This window comes from Phyllostomus hastatus, unplaced genomic scaffold (genome assembly GCF_019186645.2).
Source record: "Phyllostomus hastatus isolate PE091 unplaced genomic scaffold, TTU_PhHast_1.1 phas_contig_40, whole genome shotgun sequence".
NCBI classification, from domain to species: Eukaryota; Metazoa; Chordata; class Mammalia; order Chiroptera; family Phyllostomidae; genus Phyllostomus; species Phyllostomus hastatus.
This window is the reverse complement of record NW_025333872.1, coordinates 7,745,719-7,758,142: the sequence shown is the minus strand read 5'-3', so window position 1 is coordinate 7,758,142 and position 12,424 is coordinate 7,745,719.

The following is a 12,424-nucleotide window of genomic DNA, read 5'->3' as shown; positions in this document are numbered from 1 at the left end:
TTCAGCTATTAAAACAATCTTCCGGAAGCATCAGTTGGATGACTACTGCAGATGCTCACAGTTGCTTCCAGTTTCCACTTAGGTCAGCTCCCTCCAGCCAGCCAGAGGCAGTGCTTCCCGCTGGAGGCCCACTCCCTGCGCACTCATCAGCACTGTTTCCTGTCCCTCGCGACCTGAGCATCTACTTTGGCCCAGGAAATGGGCCTCAGCCTCCACCGCATGCCCAGCCAACGATGGGCTCCCTGGGGCTGGCGCTTCCTCTTGCTCACTGTGCAGCCCTCAGCACCTGTACTGAGTGGGCTCGCCAAGTATGCTGAATGTGTGTGCCTTTCCTCACCCCCATTTAAGGCTTCCTCTGCTTCTCCAAACCCACCTCTCAGCTGGAAAACTCAGCCCAGGGAAGTGCTGTATAGGCCAGCTACACGGCTCTGCCCAGTGGGTCCCTGCAGGGTGGTGGTGGGGTTTGTCATGCTCACTCTTGGTTTCTCCAACCCTGTCCGCCTGACTGCTGCCTCCACTCCCAGCACGAGGCAAGCTGAGCCCACAGCTGTGTCTTTGCACCTGTTTGGCTTGGACTGTCCTTTTCTCCTGGGGAGGTGGTCATTTATCCTGCATGGCCCTGCTCAATCATCTCATCAGTTAAATTCGGATCCACTGACATTTATTGAGCCCCAGGATTGACATCTTAATTTGCCCTTCAGGGTCCCTCTAGCCCCTTTCCACCCTGCTCTGTGCCTGGGAGACTGGCCCCTGTGGACTGCACCAGGGGGTTCTCAAGCCCTCTGACTTCCAGGTGGGTGTGGCCAGAGGGAAGCACCAGCAGGTGAAAGGGCTGAAGGAAAGGAAGGTGTTGGGGTGTTTATCAAGGGCCATCCTCCCTCCTGGCATCCCCTCCCCCCACCACTTCCCACTTTCTCCTTGCACACAGAGCTGGTCTCTGTTACCACACTCCTCCCCCGGGCCCCCTCTGGCACTGCAGGACCCACTGCTGGCCCACACCTTTGCAAACAGTTCCTTTGTTAAACCCTCCTCCAATTATCCTAACTGGAGTGGCCCACCTATTACCTGCTCAGACCCCGCCTGATACAAACATTTTCTGTGTGAACCCAGGTGGGCAAAATATGGTTTCTGCCCTGGAGAAGCTCCAGGAAGGTGACAGAATTGGAACTGGCTCACTCTTTGGTAAGTGTCGGGATGCCTGGATGCCATGACTACCGTGAACCTGAGAGGTTCGGAAACGCTTCCAGGAGATGCCTGGGAGCTGGAAGGTCAGTCAGAGTCAGTCAGTGACAGTCTAATGTGCCAGTGCCTTTCAGCCCAGCTAAAGCCAGAGGGTGACGCCTAGTGGAGTGGGATGTTCCTGGATCTGACAGCATTTTGGGGTTCCTAGGGGGGTAGCAGTGAGGGAGGTGGTAGATGGGGGGGTCACACAAGGGGCTGGGACTTGGATCTCGTCACTGCCCTGCCTTAAATACCGCATAGCCCCTCATCCCAGACAGGCGTTTGTCAAGACTGCCCAGCTGCTGTGCAGGGAGCCCTCTAAGGGGGTGGTCAGGCCAGGCATGTGGCAGGGGCCTGTGAGTTCGAGAAGGTAGGAGCACTAGGGCAAGGCAAGTCAGGGATGGCAGGTGGCAGTCGAGGGATACTTTGGGGAAAATAGGCATTTAGCGGGTGGAGACAGTGTGACCCAGAGGAGAGTCATGTTGGGAGACAGGGCGGGGTCCAGAAACTCAAGTTAGCACAACCAACCTATTGGGGGATAGGTTGTTGAGGGGTGAGCTTTGTATCCCAAGGGACCATGTGGTGGGGAAACAGTGAAGGAGGGTGGGTGGGGCGGGGAGAGCCACACCCAGGGCAAGCTGCAGGTCCTGGGGGCCAGCCTGGCCAGCTCAGGGGGTGACTGGTGGTGGCCTGGGCTGGCGGGGGCATGGGGGGTGTGCCTGCAGCATCCCTGTGGTGGGAGGAGGCCTGCTCAGACCACCTGGGGACCGGAGCCCTGGGGTTTGCCCCTTCCACTGCCCTGCGCGGCTCCTCAGCCCCGTCCTTGCACTCAGGAGCTGCCCCTCCTCTGAGCCACATCCTTGAAATAAAGTGCATCCATGCATCCTGCACCCTGGCTGTTAAAGCTGCTGGGCCACCCGATTGTTCAACTGCCCCAAAGGTGGAACAGGCAAATCTGGTGAGTGACTGGACGTGGAGGGAGGCCAGGGTGCCTTCTTTCTCGGACCCCTGGCACGGGGTGCTGCTGGGACTCCTCCTGGGGCCTGGGGTCTGGGGTCCTGGGAGAGGAGTGGAGAGGAGGAAGGAGGTTCTTTTTTAGTTGTTGAGTTGTGTTGGGGGACAGTGGGCCGCACTAAACACAAGGTCAGGGGAGAGAAGAGTGGGAGATTTCAGGCTGTCAGGATACAGGTGGTTCTTGACCGCAAGGTCACCGAGGGGAAGAGAGGGAGGAAGGAGCAGTAAGCCAAGGGCAGAACTCTGAACACTGCTGTTTAAGAGGTGGGTGGGGGAGGTGGAAGCTGGGCAGGAGGTCAGGAGTGGGGAAGGGGGCCGGGATTGGGGTCCTGGTGGCAGGGAGGTAAGGCTCAGGAGGAAGTGGTCACTCGGTCAGATGTGGCAGGGGCCATTTGAAGCGAGGTCTGCAGAGGGCTGGGTGGCATGACCACGTGGCTGTGTTGGTGCAGCACTGGATCAGAGGCGCCCACAGTGAGTCAGAGAGAGCATGGGGAAGGGGATGGGCCCTGCGTGTGAAGGGCTACTTCAAGACCAGAGGTGGGCTGCCACCGAAGGGCAACATGAGGAGGGTTTTAGGCTGGAGAGGCCGAGCAACTTTTTATAGACCCGTGGGTTCTCCTCGCTGTGAGGGGATTTTTGGTAAGAAGCCGTTAGCATGTGTTAAAATAAAAAACAAATGGAGAACAGCCTTGAAAAATCCGTTGAGTGGGCAACACCATTTTCATATGAGCAAACTTCATTAGCTCACTGGGCAAGGCCAACTCGACCTGTGCCACGCCTTGTTTGTGCTCTGAGAGTCGTAAGGAAAACGTAAACCACTGCCCAAGGTTGACATGCCATTTCCCTGCCGCTTAAGAAAAGTCTAATATTATAACCCAAATCCTGAAGGGTGAGCAGTCACTGCCTGCTCACTGCACGTGCCGCTTTCCAGCAGTGCACCCTGAGCCGCGACCATGTCCGGCTGGAGTACCCCCGGTTTGCACACTGCCTTTCTGGTGCGTGCACAGTCAACATTCACGAATGACTGCTTGGTGAGCTCGCTGTTTTAACTTCTGCCACCTCTGGACGTCTGGCACACGGTACATGCATGGTCAGTGTTTCACTCTGAAGGGCCTCCCTCGGGGACGCCTGGGCAGAGGAGATGACCCTTGGGAGGACAGTGGAACCAAACTGGCTGACGGAGGGCCAGCCCTGGGTGGAGAGGGCAGGCATCCCAGAAGGGACAGATGTGGGGGTTCATCTGATTTAGACTTAAGGGTGATTTGGTGGGGAAAGTAAAGAGCCATTTGCAGAATCGAACAGACTCTGCACCCCTGATCACCTAACGGTCATTTAGTGGGCCCTGCGCCCTTTCAGATGTGTGGGCGTTGCTGAGGGGTTGAAGCAACAGTGATCACGTTCAGTGAACACTCCAGCCTGCTGCTCCCTGCTAAGCATTCCGTGTGCTGATACCACCCTGTCTTCCCAGTGCCTCAGAAGGTCGGTCTGGCAGTCTTGCTGGGTACAGAGGAGGGAACTGATGCTCAGACTGGTGGAGTGACTGTCCAAGGTCCCAGGCCCAGGAGACGGGGTGCTGGGGTGGTCAGCGTCTGCAGTGCTGCTGGGAGGAGGCCCCAGCACAGGGAGAAGCAGGGGAGCCTGAGCAAGCACCGGGCGCAGCAGTCCCTGAGCCTGGAGGCGGGCTGGGTGCTCGGTGAATTCCTCCATTATGTGTAGGGAGGCTGTCTGCTGAGAGTGGGGGTGGGCAGGGTGCCCAGCAGCGCTCAGGGGCCTGGGGGCGTGGGGGAGGAGAGTGGTGCGGGGTCATCCTGGGTCAGGGTCTGAAGGGCCCCGAGGGGAAGTGCCCCCTTCCTCCCCACAGGTTCGTGGCCCCAGGACAGAGTCAATGCCACCCTCTTCTCTCTCTGGGCCTTGACTACGCCTCTGTTCCTGGGTGCCACACACGGCACTGTGTGTGCTGAGTTGTGAGTCTGACTCCAAAGGAGCGGCGCATTGGACTCCAGAAGGCAAAACAAGAAAGAAAGAAAGAAAAAACCCTGAAACCCCCCCCAAATAAAAACAAACAAAAACACCAACAAAACAACAAACAAAGACACTGTCTTTTTCAGTCTCCAGCGATACAATGCTGGCACCTGGGGATCTTGCTTGAAGCCAACTGTCTTGTTCTCGGCCCCTGTCAGTCTGTCAAGGACAGGAGCAGCGTTTGGCACCTAGTAGGTGACCTCAGATTCGCTCCACCACCCTGGAAACTCCTCAAGGAAAGGGGCCTGGGCTCTTCTCTCTCTGGAAACCCTGACCCTCTGGTCTCTGCCTCTCCCAACACATCTGTATATACTTACTCGTGCACACACAAACACATAAGAGCTCACACCCACATGCACACTCATACTCACACATGAGCTCACACTCCACAAACACACTAATACACACGAGCTAACACCAACACATGAACACTCACACTCATACATGAACTCACACACATGCACACACACGAGCTCTCACATGCACTCACATAAAACACACACACTTGAGCTCGTACACACAGGCACATACAAACACATGCTCACACCATACTCACAAGGTCACACACATGTACACACAAACACTCATACATGTGAGGTCACACTAACACATGCACACAGCACTCATACACATGAGCTCACACACATGCACACACACATGAGCGCACATGCACACGCGCGCGCGCGCACACACACACACACACACACAGCAGACCCCTTGAGCAGGACCTCTCCACGGGCAGGGCAGGGCAGGGCAGGGCTTTGCCGTGGTGTGGCCCAGAGAGGTTGGGCAGGGACTCTGCTCACAGCACAATCACTCCCAGATTTGTCCGTGGCCGATTCAGACTCTGAGTCGAAGTGGGTTTTAGACCTGGGTGAGCCTTGGTGTCTGCCTGTCAGAAGGTTCTGGTTGCCCAAAGGGCTCAGCCAGAAGTGAAGGAGGCCGAGAGCAGGGACACGCAGCAGCACCTACTGTGTGCTCTAGATGCTTTCATTCACTCTTCATACCTATGAAGCAGGTGTTACTCGCCTCACTCTGTAAAGTAGAGCCTGAAGTGTCAGTTAGTTGTCTGCAGCGAGGGATGGAGCCAGGATTTTGGCCCAGGCCTGACATCAAAGGTCCTCTCAGCCCTGGGTGGAATTCTTGTTGGCGAGCCCCTGGGAGGGAGGAGGTCTTTGTGTGGCCCACCGTGCCCCTCCACACACATAGCTTGGTATTCCTAAGGAAAAGCACACGGATTAACATGGGCCAGTGCTGCTTAGCTCTTAGGGGCCCTTTGAAAACCTGAGGCCTGGTGAGGGTTATGGACCCTCTCCCAGAGTATTCCGCACACACAGAGGCGCACACACATACCTTTGGGTGCAATTCAGGGGTTTGAGGCCCCTGAGCCCTCCAGCGGTTCCTAGGTTGCATGTCCCCACGAGAGGTGTCCCTTAGCAGTGTGATAGGGGAGAGGAAGGACTGTCGGCGCCCCGCACAGGACACACACCACTGTGCACAGGGAAGCTGTTCATGCACCTTCTTTTCAGCCCCATTGTTGATAGCAGAACCAGAAACGACTTGAACGACCGTCGGTAGTGGGCTGCTTCAGTGAACAAAGCCTTCCGCACAACAGAACGCTGCGCAACAGCTCCAAGAAAGGATGGCACAGGTGTAAATAGATGTAACTCTCCCAGGCATATTGTTGAGTGGGGAAAAGCGTGTTGAAAAGCGATATACACACATCGTTTATGCAAAATAAAGCAAAATAAGAGCACTCAGCAATAGTATTTATCTCCTATACATGTGGAAAAACATACATGAGCCCATGCATAATGGCTAGAGTGCTGTCCAGGACACTGCTAATAGTGGGGTGCTTTGGGGGAGGGTAGAAGGTCCTGGTTGAAGGTGCACAGCCCTATCTGTAGTGCTTTAATTGTTTTATCAGGAGAATATACACCTTTATCATTTGTCTACTTAAAACTAATTTTGAAAGGCAGCACACACTGGGCTTATGCAGAAGGAGGGATGGGAGAAGGGGTTCTGAAGGAGGTGGTGTGCGGTAGGGGAAACCCTTCATGTCGGACAACACTGTATTCCCGCCTTGACCTTGACAGCCACCTGACAGTGACCTTGGGCAAGTCATTAGTCTTGAACTCTGAGTTCTCGAGGCTTGAAGTTGAACTCTCTGAGCCTCAACTTCCTCATCTTTGAAATGGGGTGATAATGTATGTCTAGTAGGGCTCTTAGGAGGATGGAGTAGAAAAGATAACTCAGCACATGGTAGGTGCTTGATGAATTATAGCCATTATTGCTATTTCCAATTTCAGCCCAAAAGATATGAGTTCTAACTAGGTGACAGTTGGGTTAAGGGCTTTGGGGCCACATCTGATTCAATCCAAGATGACTTCCTGGAGGAGGAGGAGTTTGAGCTACTTGAATGTGTGAGAAATAGGGCAGCTATGAGTCAGAGAGAGGGCTATGTGCAGAGGCCGGGAGGGACATCATGGATAAGGAATACTCAGAGAGATTAAATAAATTGCCCCTAGACAGAGCAAAGAAGTGCTGAACTGGCCCCAGGGAAGGAATGCACTTAGAAAGAGAATTTGGGAAAATGCAGAAAATGGGTGGTTCCATGGTTGGGAGAAGAGGGAAAGAATGGGCTTTGGTACCAGAAAGACTCCTGAAGACAGGGATGCGGGGCATTTAACGGGTCAGTGTGGCCTTGGTGAGCACTCAGCCAAGGTGGGCAGTTCAGGCCCAGGGGAGAGAGCAGGACCTAAGGTCTTGTATTTGCAAGGAGCTTTTGACAGAGGCCACTGGCCAGCAGCTCTCCAGCTCCCCAAAGGCCTAAGTAGAATGGATTTGGGAGGGATGTCAGGCGTGCCATCCTGGCAGGCTGGTGGTCTTTTCCCCGGGAACCCTTCAAGAATGGGTGAGTTAAGAGCTGGCAGGGGGTGCTACATTCTACTAAGTTGACATGTACCCTGGAACCTGGAAATTTCGCTCCCTAAGTTTTCAGGGCCACGGGGGTCATATGCAATGGTGGTTGTGGCCAGATTGTTAAGGGGTATTGGAGGGAACTGTGGTGCCCAGCACCCTCCGAGTGTGTGTGTGTGTGTGGGGGGGGTAAATGTGGAGGGTGCTCACCAGGACTAAATATGCCCATAGCAACATGGATGGGTTATAAACATACTGAGTATGAAACTGAAAAATACACATTCCTGTTTTGCAAAGACACATACAAGTGTTTGGCTCTGGGGTGTGCGTGAGGAATGGGGATAAAAGTGAGAGAAATACAAAGGGTGTGTGGTGAAAACTCAGTCTCTCTTTGGGTGAGAGGGGCAGTCCATTGGGTCAAGCCTACATTTCCATGCACATCTCGCCATCTAGTGGACAAGAGGGCTCCCTGCTCCCTGGGTCCCAGAGTTAGTTCACAACCCTGGTGCCAGGGCATCCTGGGCAGGGGCTGTCTGGCTGCACCCCTGGAGCAGAGCGGGTGGGGCAGCCTCACTGGGGTTGGCTGTGGGCAGGCTCCAGGTCCTGGCAGGCCCTGCACCAGTGCAGGGTGGGGAGGGTGCAGACAGGCCTGTCCTGCTTCCCCAGAGGGGCCCCGTGCCTGCCTGCTGGTGCAAGGAGGAAGAGAGGGTAGAGAGACTCAGAGTCCAGAGAGAACAACGACTCACTGACGACCCCGCAGCAAGGAGGAGCGTCTACACCCAGGCCTTGCACCAGATTGCCAGGGTGCACATTTTCCCTCAGGCCACCGTTTCCCCTCCTGGGGACACAGGGTTAGCCAAAAAGGTTGTTTGTTTTTTCCATAAGGTGGCTCTAGTAGTGCTTAGATGTCTTTAACTTCATTCAGAACAATTTTGTTAGATTGTTTCAGCTGTCATATCAGCGTGCACATTAAGAAAACAAAATTGGGGAATTTTTGTGTAGCCATTTTAATATTGAAGATGGAAGAAAATAGGTGACATTTTTGGCATATTGTGCTTTACTATTTAAAGAAAGGTAAAAACACAACTGAAACACAAAAAAAGACTTGTGCAGTGTATGGAGAAGGTGCTGTGACTGATCGAATGTGTCAAAAGTGGTTTGGGAAGTTTCATGTTGGAGATTTCTCACTGGACAAAGCTCCGTGGCCGTGTAGACCAGCTGAAGATGAAACAGAGACATTAACTGAGAACAATCAATGTCACCACCACATGAGAGATAGCCAGTGTGCTCAAAATATCCAAATCAACAAAGTTATTGGTGAAAGTGACAAATGTGTCTTTTATTTTATGGGAAAAACTAAACGGACTTTCTGGCTATCCTGATACTTACTTTGTAGGGATGTCAGGAAGATGACATGAGGAGAAATAAAGATCAGAACAGAGCCCCTCTCACTGAGGGTGGTTAAGGGTCGGCTGCCATCAGCACCTGAGGGTCACCCAACCCTGTGAGGCCCACACCTCACCCTTTATGTTCCCCACACAGTGAGGGCTAAGGGTTGTGGGGCATGGACAGATAGCCTTAGGCTGCTGGGGGTGGGGGGCGGGGCGTCACTGGCAGCAGGGCATGAGGCTATTGCCTAGGAATGGACCAAGGACCTAGGCCAGGCCTGAGGGGGTGGGTGGAGCACAGCAGGGTGGGGCCTCACCTATTTCCGGGGTCTGCAAAATACCTCCTTATCTACTGAGTGAGCTCCTCTGAGCCCCTAAATCCCACCCTCCCCTCCCTACCCAGCCAAGTTGTGGAGGTTAAGTGTGATCAGGATAAATACCCCACTGTGGTGGGGGGAGGGACTAAAAAGGCCAGTTATTTCTGGGGTGTGAGGGGCCCACCCTGCCTCCCCCCAGTCCCTCTGCAGTTAGTGACTCACTTCTTTCCTCTTTCCTTCTCTCCTTTCCTGATTTATTTTAGCTGTCTCTTCCCCCCAGCCCCGGTCTCTCCTGGCTCTTGCACCAAAGGCATCTTCCCAAAGCACAGAAGAGTTTAGCCTGTTTGAAACCTTCCTTGGCTTTTCATCGCCTGTGAGACAATTCACACACCCTGATAGGCATTCGGGGTCCCTTGTCATCTGGCCCAGCTGCCTTCTCACACCTGTCTCACCTGACTTCCATTCTTTGCAGATCATTGCCTGTCACCCCCCCGCAAACAAGCTGTGTACCTCCCATCTCTGCCTTTGCTCGTGCTTTCTCCTTGCTTTGAACATGCTTCCTCCCTACTTCTCCACCTGGTAAAGTCCTCCTCATCCTTAAAGGCCCAGTACGATTGTCTGCTCCTCCACGTAGATTTCCGTGGCAGACTGGCCACCCTGTGCTCCTGTTGTTAGTCAGTTGTCATCAATCACTTATCAGTTACCACATTTGGAACAGCCAGCCTGGTGCCTGTCCAGTGGACAGAGGAAAGAAAGCATGTAGGCTTTGATGTCAGAGTGCCTGGTGGCATCTCCACTTTACCACCCACCAGCCGTGTGACCTTGGGGAAGGTAGTTACCCTCCTTGAGTCTCGTTTTCTGATCTGCTAAATGGGGATAGATGTCTTATTACACAACCTGCATTCCTTACCATGGCCTGCAAGGCCGTGCCTGGCCCATCTCCTTCCTCTCTGCCCGTGGTTCCCGTGCCGCAGCCTCCCCAGCCTCCCAGCCCTTCCTCGCACATGTCGGGACCCTTCTGGTCTCCTGGGCTTCGGCTCGCTGCTGTCTGCCTAGAACACTCTTCCTCCTCACCCTCCTGCACCTCATTTTTAATGTCACCTCCTCGGAGAGGTCCTTTGTAACCACCCTCTAAATTGTCACCTGTGTTTAAATCTTTATTTTTTTCTGGGGCTTACCCTAGTCTGTACTTTTCCTTCTTTTCGAACTGGTTGTCAGCTCTGTGAGGATGGGGCCAATGTCTCTAGGATTATGGAGGACGAACAGACTTGATAAATGGCAGTCCTGGCCTCGCCTCTTCCCTTGCTCATCCGGGAGCCTCTCAGGACAGGGGCTGTGTCTCTTGTGTCTGCCTTCTTGGCCCCAAGCACTGGGCCTGGCCTGGAGTGGGCCCTACGTCTGTATTTGCTGCCTGCCCTTTCGTCCTGTTTTTCTCTCTTCTCTTCCCTTCACATTCCCTGTAGTCAACCAATGGCTTCTCACGCCTGTCACGCTGAGCCTGGCATCTCCTGGAGGGGTGGGGTGTATGGTGGACAGGCCCCAGGTCTCAGCCACTGACTTTGTTTCCAAGCCAAAGACAAGATATTAAGGGGGAAACTGGGGATACGTCCCTGGCTATAGAGGCCTAGCCACGCCCTTGAGACAGTGACCTGGTTTAGATGGTCTGGTTTAACCTGAGAGACTTGGAGGAAGCCAGGAGGTCCCAGTGCTGCCCCTGGACCCATTTCAGGCGGGGAGCTTGGGTGTGAGTTGCCCAGGATGCATGGGGCTCACACAGTCTAATGAAACCTCATTCGGTTCACAGGAAAATTGGTCCCTGAACATGACTTGTCCCTTCTTAAGCCAAACTGGAAGATCTGGTAAATGGGAGGACACCATGGCTCCATGTCACCTACCCTGCTGCGGGAGGACAGGCCTGTGGTGCCAGGACCAGGGGAAAAAGCCACCCTTGCAGGCAAAGATCCCAGGGCCCTGCCCTCCCCCTGCCCTCCCCCTGCCCGCTGAGTAAGCGGGGCAGAACTCACTCCCTGCCTGAAGAGCGAGGCTGTGTGATGGGCAGGTACAGCCGTGTGCCTCAGATTTAAAGACAAAATTTCAGAAAGTCATTTTGGGACTTGATGTTAGGGTTGCTGGCATCTTATTTTTTGTTAAGTAAAGACATAAGGATAATTTTTAAACACTTCCCATTATTACATCCCCCAAAATGATCATTTTAATGTCAAAATGATTAAAATAAATATTGGTCCTTTCCCAAGAAGGCCGATGGGCATTCTTACACCGGCATTTCCAGCTGTGAAGGGGCGAGAACAGGCAGGGACGGCCCTTGGGGACCGCGGGCGCAGGGGCTCGGGGGTGTGTCGGGAAGTGGTGCGGCCGCACAGCTGCCTCAGCAGCGTGACTGGAGGGAAAAGGGGGTGCTTCCTACCCCAAATGCTTCTGGGATGAATCCAGAAATTCTTTACTTCCCAGTGCCACTTAGGCTTTCTGTGGATTGACTAGTTTTCTCTTTGAAAGTGCAGATATCCCGGGGCAGGGCCCAGCCCATCAGGGAGCCGGACGCAGTGCGGCGGCGTGTGCACGGTGGTCTCCGGGGAGGTGTTCATGCGGGTGAGGTCTGGTGGGAGAAACGCCCAGGGTGCGTGTGGGTAAGGGGAGGGAGGAGAGGGACCGGCCTGGCTGAGCCCCACTCCGTGTCAGGTGCTATGCTGGGGCTACTCTGCGTGTGTCAGCTCCCTGAATTCTCCCAAGGACACGGAGAGCTGCTGCTTCTTGTCCTCATTTTCAGAATGAGAAAACTGAGGCCCAGGAAGGCACAGTGTGAGGCCCAGGTCACACTTGCAGCTGGCTGTAAAACCCAGGTTTCTCTGAGCTCAGGGCCAGAGGTTTCATTTCGCCAGTGGGCCAAGGCGAAGACAAGTTTAAGAACTTGAGTCCCATATCTGTGGCAGCATAGTGTCTGGTAAGCTTGTGTTTGTTTGTTTTATTTATTTATTTAGCAGATTAAAGCTATAAATTGCTTTGGGTAATGCGGACATTTTATGATGCTAACTCTTCCTAATCATGAGCATGGTGAATGCTTCCACTTATTTGTATCTTCTTCAGTTTCTTTCTTTAGTGTCTTATAATTTTCTGAGCACAGGTCTTTTACATCCTTTGTTAGATTTATTCCTATATATTTTATTCTTTTTGAAGCACTTGTGAATGGGATTGTTTTCTTTTCTTTTTTTAAAAAATATTTTATTTATTTATTTTTAGAGAGAGGGGAAGGGAGGGAGAAAGAGAAGGAGAAAAACATTAATATGTGAGAGAAACATGATCTGTTGCCTACTGCATGCCCCCAACTGGGAACCTGGCACACAACTCAGGCATATGCCCTGACTGGGAATTGAATCAGCGACACTTCGGTTTGCAGGATAATGCCCAACCCACTGAGCCACACCAGTCAGGGCTGGGATTGTTATCATCATTTCCCTTTCTGATAGTTCATTATTGGCATATAAAAATGCAACTGAACCCTGGCTGGTGTGGCTCAGTGGATTGAGC